The sequence below is a fragment of the Rhincodon typus genome, chromosome 30, assembly GCF_021869965.1.
Source record: "Rhincodon typus isolate 14 chromosome 30, sRhiTyp1.1, whole genome shotgun sequence".
Taxonomy (NCBI): domain Eukaryota; kingdom Metazoa; phylum Chordata; class Chondrichthyes; order Orectolobiformes; family Rhincodontidae; genus Rhincodon; species Rhincodon typus.
This window is the reverse complement of record NC_063361.1, coordinates 36683583-36693742: the sequence shown is the minus strand read 5'-3', so window position 1 is coordinate 36693742 and position 10160 is coordinate 36683583. Positions and strand designations below refer to the sequence as shown.

Genomic DNA, 10160 nt, shown 5'->3' with positions numbered 1-10160 from the left:
CCAGCATCTGCAGTTCCTACTATCTCTGGCTATAAAACAATTTGGGATATTCCTTTTACTTTAAAAGGTACTATGCAAGTAAAAGGCTTTCATTCCATTGTCAGTCCTAGATGCACTATTTGCTCATGACAGGTTGGTATTCCTTACCAAGTCCTGAATTCTCACCACTCTCTGGGGAGACATTTTTCCTGAATTCTTAAATGGATTTATTAGTGACTGTCTTATACTGCTAACATAGCAAAGAAATATGGAGAAACTCAGCAGTTCTGGCATCTGTGGAGACAAAAAAAGAGAGTTTAGGACTTTTTTTTGAGTTAAAAAATGTTGGAATTTTTTTTAAACACTTGTTATACTTTTGACCAACAAAAGACAAAGAGGTTGCCAATGGTGGAGAAAGAAAAAAACAAATGTAAAGTGGAAATGAGTCCTCTACCGATCATAGTCCCAAAGGGCTACTCTTTCATTAGAGAGATGATTAGAAGTGCTTTAACTTAAAGGTTATCACACCTCAAGTTAGGGGTGAGGTTGAAAAGGAGAGTCCATGTCACCCTGCATTGCAAACCAGCTGTCCATCCAACTGAGCTAGCCAAGTCCAAACTACTGAGGCTCTGATGAAGGATCATCAGACTTGAAACGTTAACTTTTTCTCCCAACAGATTCTGCCTGACCAGCTGAGTTTCTCCAACAATTTCTGTTTTTGTCCTAAACTACTATTAGACTGATAACAGCCTAGTCCTATTGTCCTACAGAAGAAATATCTTGTGTGTGTCTACATACCTTTTATAATCCCAAATATTTCAACTGGGTCACTCTCCACCCATCCCCCTCAATGTTCCCAAGACAGTCTTTATGCTTGATTTAATTCATTGGGAATCAATCACCCTGTTATTATCACCTCCCAGCTCCGGAATATTACTCATGACAATATCCTGCAGCACCCACACATCCCACGCAAAGTGAACCCTCAGAGAGACCCCCCTCCCTCCCCAATCTTCTCCCTTCACTGCCTCCTCACCCCAGCTCATCCTCATTATGTCCCGTTCATCCCACCTCACCTCATCCCTTCCCCCCTCCTCCCCAGAGGGATCAAAGCTGGACTCACGGAGGGCAGGGAGTCCTGTGTCCAGATGGAGCCGCGGTCCCGGGGCGGTGTCCCTGGTCAGGGGGTGGGAGCTGTATCTGGAGCCGTGTCCTGTCCCGGTGTATCCGGTATCGGGCGGCGGGGGGGAGGTGGTAAGGTCCCGGCTGGTATCCCTGGCCGAGGTAGGGGGAAGGGAGCTCGAGGCCGGGAGCTGTCCTGTGTCACCGGAGAGGGGGAGGGGGGGTAGGGGGTGAGGTGGGGGATGTCCGGTAACGAGTCTCCCGGAGGGTGGTTATGAGGGGTAGGGGGGGAAGGGTCTGGATCCGCAAGCCCGGGGCCGGGGGCGGGAAGCGCGCGGACCGAGCGCGAGCGGCTCCTATTGTCCGGGGGCGCCGAGCTCGCACATTCCACACAAACCAAACCCGGCCACAGCTGCCGGAGGAAACTTTCCCGACACCGGGGAATACCCGCCGCCTCGGATGGACTTGATCTCCCCCAATAAACTCCCACCTTGGGCCTGGCAGAATTTTATAAAGTTATAAACAGTTCCGCCGAATCTGCGAACCGCTTTCCAACCGTGCCGACCCAAGGCCAAATATCAATGTAATTAGCAACAGTACATTCGAGCCTCCAAATAAAGTTCCTTTCTATAAATTAAATAAACGCAGTTGTAATGTTGTTACAATATCAGTTGTTATGAGTCGTTGTATGGGTGTCATAAGGTAATAATTTCCTTTTTAATGGAAAACATTTTTGTAAGAATGTGCTGCTAGAGACAATAAATCTACTTCAAATGGAATGTATGTCTGACCTAAAACACCTATGCTGTATTGTTTCTTTAACACTGATTTATTTCGTCTCCTCTCTCACTGAGAAATCTCCTTATCTTGAGAAATGTTAATTTTAATTTGCTGCAGAACTGGGAACAAGTCAAATAGTCACTGAAATCCAACAGGTAAGGGGCAATATTCAAACACAATCAATGTACCCAACACTTATCAAATAACACGTTGGACAGTTGCTGGTGACTAATAAAATTTACAATTTAGTTGGTAATTAATTCACAAGATTATTAACAGAGAGGCAATAGTGTGGTGCTATAGTTGTTGATTGAGTAATCCGGGGACACAAGGTCCCAGGGATAAAAGTTAAAACTGCTTGAGAGACTGTCTGTGGAGAGAAAAACAAGCGTTAACGTCTCGATTCTGGTGTGACTACTTCAGGATGTTGCTTTCATTTTAGTGTCCCAGGATCTCACATTCAAAATTAAAAACAAAATCTGTAATTAAAAGTCTGATGATGACCATGTAGCCTTTGTTGTGAGAATCCATCTAGTTTGCATGTGTTTTTTTCGGGTAGAATAACTACTGTCCTTACCAGTCACGTATATCTAAAGCAATGTGATGGACTCTTAACTGGAGAGGCAACAGAACCGTGGTAATAAAGAATCATAGAATCCCTACAATGTGGAAACAGGCCCTTTGGCCCAACAAGCCCACACTGACCCTCAGAGCATTTCTCCCAGATCCATCCACCTAATCTATACATCCCTGAACACTATGGGCAATTTAGTATGACCAATCCACCTAGCCTGCACATCTTTGGACTGTGGGAAGAAACTGGAGCACCTGGAGGAAACCCACGCAGACACAGGGAGAATGTGCAAACTCCACACAGGCAGTCACCTGAGGATAGAATTGAACTCAGGTCCCTGATGCTGTGAGGCAGCAGTGTTAACCACTGAGCCAAAGATGAATTCATATTTCAAAATCCCCAGGCTAATGTCAAGATTTGAATACCACCACAGCAGATGGTGATATTTGAATTCAATATAACCTAGATTTTTCTTGAAAAAGCTAGTCTGATGGAGGTTATTGTTGTTTAGAAATCCATCTGGTTCACCAATGCCCTTTTAGGGTTGGTAATCTGCCTCCCTTACCTAGCCTGGGTAATCTACAACTGTAGACCCAAAGCAATAGAGTGGAAATTTTGGTCCAGTCACATCCTGAGAATGAATGAATAACTGCCCTCCAACTGGCCACAAAAGCCATTCATTTGTATCAAACACTAAAGTGCAACACACCAGGAATGAAACTAGGTGGATCATCTGACATTGACCTGAGCACAACAACAGCTAAAGCAAGCCTGTCAAACCTGCAAAGTCCTGCTTACCAACATCTAAGGATGGTACCAAAATTAGGAGAGCTGTCTCACAAACATGACAAGATTCACAGAGTCACAGTCAGGCAATCATAACTTGCACGCACTGTCCCAGATACACTATGTTCTGGGTCATCCCACAGAACCATACATCATCAGGAGGGAGCTGCCTTGTGAGTGTTCAGCATTGATTCTAGAGCCTATGGAGTCTCACGGCATCGGGCCACATATGGGCAAGGAAGCCTGCTGATTATCATCCAGTGGCCCCACCCTGAGCTGATGCATCAGTATTCCTCCATGTTAAGCACCATGCAGAGGAAGTGTGAACTTATCACACCCATAGTCAAGCTGATCCAGTTTGTCTACAACACTGATATCGACTTGACAATGTGGAAAGTTGCCCAGGTATGTACTGGGTACAAAAAGCAGGACAAATTGAACTTGGCCAATTACTACCTCTTCAGTCTCAATTATCAGTAAAGTGATGGAAGGTGTCATCAACAGTGCTTTCAAGCAGCACCTGCTCTGCAATAACCTGCTCAGTGACACCCAGTTTGGGTTGCGCCAGGACCACTCAACTCCTGACCTCATTACAGCCTAGATTCAACCATGGATAGAAGAGCTGAATTCCAGAGGTGAAGTGAGAGTGACAGCCCTTGACATCAAGACCACACTTGACCAAGTGTAATATCAAGGAGCCCTAGAAAGACCTGAGTCAACTGGAATCATTTGCTGTCTGGATTCATACCTGGGCCTCTATGGGCAGCACGGGGGCTTGGTGGTTAGCACTGCTGCCTCACAGCGCCAGGGACCTGGGTTTGATTCCAGCCTCGGGTGACTGTCTGTGTGGAGTTTGCACATTCTCCCTGTGTCTGCGTGGATTCCCTCCAGGTGCTCTGGTTTCCTCCCACAGTCCAAAGATGTGCAGGGTAGGTGGATTGGCCATGCTGAATTGCCAATAGTCCCCATAGATGTTTAGATTAGGTGGGTTAGACATGGAAAATCAGAGGAATGGGTCAAGGTGGGATGCTCTTCGGAGGGGCAGTGTGGACTTGTTGGGCCGAATGGCTTGTTTCCACACTGTAGGGATTCTATGGCTATTGAAGGTCAGTCATCTCAGCACCAGGGCATCTGTGCAGGAGGTCCTCAGCGTAGTGTCCTAGGCGCAATCATCTTGAGCTGCTTCATCAATGACCTTCTGTCTATCATCAGATCAGAAATTCACTGATGTTTACACAATGTTCCGAACCATTTGTGACTACTCAGATACTGAAGCAGTCCTTGTCCAAATGCAAGATCTACCCAATATTTAAGCTTAGTCTGACAAGGGGCAACTAACTTTCACACCACATAAATGTCAGGAAATGACCCTGTCCAATAACAGACAATCTAACCATCACCCTTGACATTCAATGACATTACCATCACTGAATTCCCCATTATCAACAATCTGAACTGGACTCATCATATAAATACAATCCTACAAGAGCAGGTCAGGGGCTAAGAATCCCGCAGCAAGTAACTCAACTCCTGACTCCCCAAAGCCAGTCCACCATCTACGAGGCACAAGTCAGAAGTGTGATGGAATACTCCCTACTTGGCTAAATGAGAGCAGCTCCAACAACACTCAAGCAGCTTGACACCATCCAGGACAAAGCACCCTGCTCGATTAGCACCACATCCACAAATATTCATTCTCTCCACCATCGATGCTCAGAAGCCGCAGTGTGTATCATCTACAAGATGCACTGCAGAAATTCACCAAAGACCCTTAAACAGCACCTTCCAAACCCACAAACACTTGGATCCAGAAGGACGAGGACAACAGATATATTGGAACACCATCTACAAGTTCCCCTCCAAGCCACTCACCATTCTGACTTATTCCTTCACTGTCGCTGGGTCAAAATCCAGGATCCAGCCCTAAAGGCATTATGGGTCTATCTACAGCACATGGACTACTGTACCAGGTACAACAAACAAAAGGTACCCTTTAAGGGAGACAGCCAGCTAAAGTATGGTACATCCCTTAAAATACCACAGCTAGTAACCCTGTACTGTCTAAAATCATTTCATTTTTGGCAATATTGCCAATGCCAGTGAAAGGTTATTTGCAAGAAACAGAGATACATACAGATCCTCGAGACTGCTGTGCACTCAACATGATTACAATCAATTTGACCTTAACCTCAATTTCACTTCTCAACCTAGTCTCCATAAATCTTGACTTCCCAAAATCTATCTCAGCGTAGAACATATTCAAACATTCAGTTTCTATAATTTCCTGGGCTAGAAATACCAAATATTCAAACACCCCAACCAGCCTGTCTGTTTTGATGTTACACATTTCATAATTCTGTCTCCTAACTTACTTATTTACACTTTTAGTTTTCTCTTTTCCTCTAATTCAGCACATTTTCTGTCAACTCCTTTTCATTTCTTGTCAAGTATTTTTTTTATACCTGAGCCTTTCCTTACATTTACCAGTTTTTGGTTGTTTTGTGACTGTTCTATTTCTAAATTGCATTAATATCTTGTACCAGATGGAGCCCATCCAGTTCATTTCCAACTATGAAGCAGAATCCTTGTGAACACAGTGTGGAGCTGGAGAAACACAGCAGGTCAGTCAGTATCAGAGGAGCAGGAAAGTCGACACTTCGGGTTTACACCCTTCATCAGGACTATCTCTGAGAAACAGAATCCTTGTTCAGAGATGTGTTCACCACCTCAATCAGTCCGACAGCAATTTGCATGTGGCTCAGGTGTAATCCAGAGATTATAACCATTGACATCCAGTTCATACATTTATTGCTTATAGTTCCTGGAAGTTTCCAAACAATACTTCCTGCTTATTGATCCATAAGATGTTGGTTCCAACATAGGTCATAATTGCAATTACTGTATCCCCCTCCTCCCCCTCCAGTATTCATAAGACCAGAAGACATAGGAGCAGAATTTGGCAATTCAGCCCATCGAGTCTGCTTCACCATTCAATCATGGCTGATATGTTTCTCAACCCCATTCTCCTGCATTCTCCTCATAACCCTTGATCCCTCTACTAATCAAGAACCCAGGTATCTCTGTTTTAAATACACTGAATGACAGCCTTCTGCTCCATGATTTCCACAGATTAATTACCCACTGGCTGAAGAAATTCCCCCTCATTTCAGTTCTAAAGGGCTGTTCCTTCACTCTGAAACTGTGCCCTCAGCTTCTAACTAGTGGAGACATGTTTTCCACGTCCACTCTACCCAGGCCTGTCAGTATTCTGTAAATTTCAATCAGATCCTTCCTCATCCTTCTGAAACTCCATCGAGTACAGACCCAGAAGACTCAACTGCTCGTCATATGAGAAGCCCTTCATTCCTGGGATCATTCTTGTAAACACCTTCTGGACTCCCTCCAAGGCCAGCACATCCTTCCTTTGATACAAGGCCCAAGACTGCTCACAATATTCCAAATGTGGCCTGACCACAGTATAATACAGCCTCAGCTGTACATCCCTGTTCTTGTATTCTAGCCCTATCAAAATTAATGCTAACATTGCATTTGCCTTCCGAACTGCCAACTGAACCTGTATGTTAAGCTTAAGAGAATCCTGAATTATGACTCCTAAGTCCCTTTAAGCTTCAGATTTTGGAAGGCTTTCCCCATTTAAAAAATGGTCTGGACCTCTATTCTTCCTACCAAAGTGCATAACCTCGCACTTACCCACACCGTATTCTTTGCTTCCTTGCCCACTCTCCTAGCCTGTCCAAGTCCTTCTGTAGCCTCCCCTCTTCCTCAGCACTACCTCCACCTATCTTTGTGCCATTTGCAAATTTAGCAACTATGCCCTCAGTTCCTTCATCCAGATCATTAATGTATAACGTGAATGGTTGTAGGCCAAACACTGACCCCTGTGGAACTCACTAATCACCAGCTGCCACCCTAAAAAAGACCCCTTTATCCCCACTCTCTGCCTCTGCCAGTCAGCCAATCCTCTATTCATGCCTTTTTTCTTGCGCCTAACATGGGCTATTATCTTATTTAGCAGTCTTCTGTGTAGCACCTTGTCTAAGGCTTTCTCGAAATCCAACTAGATCACGTCCTTTATCTAACTTGCTTGTTATCTCCTCAAAACATTCTAACAGATTTGCCAGGCATGTGTTCGCCTTGACAAAGCTGTGCTGACTCAGCCCTATTTTACCATGCACGGTCAGTTCTGCTATAACGTGTGTTTCTTCAACAGGAATTGAATTTAATGCAATTGAAGAAATTAGACTGCTATTTGTAGAATGTGAGCTTTCCTTACCTGTAATGGCTGTAACGCGATTCCAACCCCATTAGTTTAACTGGCACGGCTATTGCGCAATTTTCTTATAACACAAGATTGCAAGAGAATGGAAACATCGCATTATATCAGAACTGACTGCACTTCCAAATATTCAGCAATCTAATCCATAACAATGGACTCTAAAACCTTACCAATGACCAAGGTCAAGCTAATCAGCCTATAGTTTCCTGTTTTCTGCTTCCCTCCTTTCTTAAATGGGGATGTTACTTTAGCCATTTTCACGTCCCCTGGGACCCTCCCTGAATGCAGTGATTCCTGAAAAATCACCACCAAAGCCTCTACAATCTCCACAGCTATCTCCTTCAGAACTCTGGGGTGTAGTCCATCTGGTCCAGGTGATTTCATTGCCTTAAGACTTCCGCAGCACCTTCTCCTTTGTGATGGACACTACACTCACCTGTGCCCCCTGATTCTCTTGAAGTTCTGATATGCTGTTGGTGTCTTTCACTATGAAAACTGATGCAAAATACCTATTCAGTTCCTCTGCTGCTTCTTTGTTCTTCATTGCTACTTCTTTAGCCTCATTTTCTAGTGGTCCAATACACTCTTGCCTCTTTCTTACCTTTTACTCTTGTAATCTTCTATTATATTACAAACTAGCTTACCCTCATATTTCATCTTCTCCCTGCTTATTGCTTTTTTAGTTACCCTGTGCTGGTTTTTAAAGGCTTCCCATTAGTCTTCACCACAATGTATGCTTTTCCTTTGGCTTTTATGCTGTCGCTGACTTCTCTTGTAAGTCATTGTTGCCTCGTTCTCCTCGTCTTCCTCGGGATGAACTTCTGCTGTGCCTCCCAAATTACCGCCAGAAACTTTTGCCATGGCTTCTTCACCATCTTCCCTGCTAGGCTTCCCTTCCAATCAACTCTGTCCAGCTCCTCCCTCATATTTTTGTAGTTACATTTACTCGATTGTAATAGCGTTACATCTGATTCCAGCTTCTCCCTCTCAAACAGCAAGATGAATTCTATCATATTGTGATCACTGCCCCCTGGGTCATTGATTTATTGGGTTAAATGGCCTGTTTTCTGCTGCAAACTCTCCTGATTCCAGTTGGGGATAAGCTGTAATTAATGGCTCGGGACCTCAGAGAGCCAGTCTGCCTAAAAAACATTCCAGACTAAAGGCAGATTGGAATTGGCAGGCTTATATTGATAAATTACTGACAATTAAAGTCTACCTCATAATTATACAAGACTTTTGTTTGATTGTTTTGCAGATGTTAAATCTGTTGTGAAAGAATCGTTGGCACATACATTCATAATGTTACCAAAACCTCTTTAATAAGTCTACCAGTTACTGCCTTACGTACTTCTGTGGGGTCACAGCAATCATCGCATTTTAGGTTAAATAAAAAGCAAAATAACTGTGGATGCTGGAAATTAGAAATAAAAACAGAAATTGCTGGAAAAGCTCAGCAGGCCTGGTAGCATCTGTGGAGAGAAATCAGAGTTAACATTTCAGGTCCAATGACCCTTCGTCAGAACACTTGTTGTTGTAAATTGAATAAATCAGCTTTCTTCAGTCTTCTCTTACAAAATAACTCTTTGAATAGTAACACCATCTCTGTTACACTGATAAGTGGGGAGTTGATTAGGGATTTATTGAAGCTGACATATTTAAGAAGTTTCCAAATTTGAGTAGCAGCTATCAGCACTGTGTTACTCAACTCACCTGGAAAAACAGGTAAGGTGAGAGGAACTGCCCTTGACATCAAGGCAACATTTTACCAACTGTGGCATCAAGGAGCAAAGAACCCCTAGCAAAACTGGAGAGAATGGGAATCAGCGGGAAAATGCTCTGCTGGTTGGACTCATAGCTGAAACAAAGGAACACGATTATGGTTGCTGGGGAGGGGGAGATCAGTCATTTCAGCTCCAGGACATCTCAACAGGAGTTCCTCAGGGTAATGTCCTAGGCCCAGCCATCTTCAGCTGTTTCATCAATGTCCTTCCCTCCATGATAAGGTGAGAAGTGGGGATGTTTGCTGATGGCTGCACAATGTTCAGCACCATTCGTGACTCTTCAGATACTGAAACAGTCCATCTCCAACTGCACAAACATCTGAACAATATGTAGGTTTGGGCTGGTAAGTAGCAAGTAACATTCATGCCACACAAGTGCCCGGTAATACCCATCTCCAACAGGAGGGTATGTAGCCATCTCCCCTTTAGATTGAATGACATTACCATTTCTGAACTTACCATCGTCAACAGTCTGGGGTTACCATTGACCAGGAACTGAACTGGTCTAGCCATAGTCCTGAGGAAGGGTAATACCCGAAACATTAACTTCTCCTTTCCTCCAGATGCTGCCTGGCCTGCTGTGGTCTTCCAGCCTCCTGTTTGTCTACGTTGGATTCCAGCATCTGCAGTTTTTTTTGTCTCTAGCCATATAAATATAGTGGCTACAAGAGCAGGTCAGAGACTGGGAATTCTGTGCTAAGAAACACACCTTCCAAACCTACAACCACTTCTTTTTAGAAGAACAAGGGCAGCAGGTACATAGGGACACCTCCATCTACAAGTTCCCCTCCAAACCACTCATCATCCTGATTTAGAAATATATCAATGTTCCTTCAGT

The 10160-nt window shown here is 44.1% G+C and overlaps 1 protein-coding gene and 1 long non-coding RNA gene across 3 annotated transcripts in view; one reads left to right on the top strand and one right to left on the bottom strand.

Annotated features, from left to right (window-relative positions):
- Positions 1-1490, bottom strand: part of smarce1 (SWI/SNF related, matrix associated, actin dependent regulator of chromatin, subfamily e, member 1) — a 61283-nt gene extending 59793 nt beyond the window's left edge. Inside the window, exon 1 of one of the 2 annotated variants that reach the window (XM_048614364.1) lies at positions 1103-1490. The gene's annotated coding sequence lies outside the window, so the exon portion shown is untranslated. The remainder of the gene's footprint in view (positions 1-1102) is intronic. The other variant, XM_048614363.1, reaches the window with a different exon arrangement.
- Positions 1491-1872: 382 nt separating this feature from the next.
- On the top strand, positions 1873-8989 carry LOC125486598. The gene is made up of 3 exons (XR_007265240.1): positions 1873-2036; positions 5785-5862; positions 8797-8989. It is a non-coding gene; the product is annotated as an uncharacterized LOC125486598 (long non-coding RNA).
- The last annotated feature ends 1171 nt before the right edge of the window (positions 8990-10160 follow it).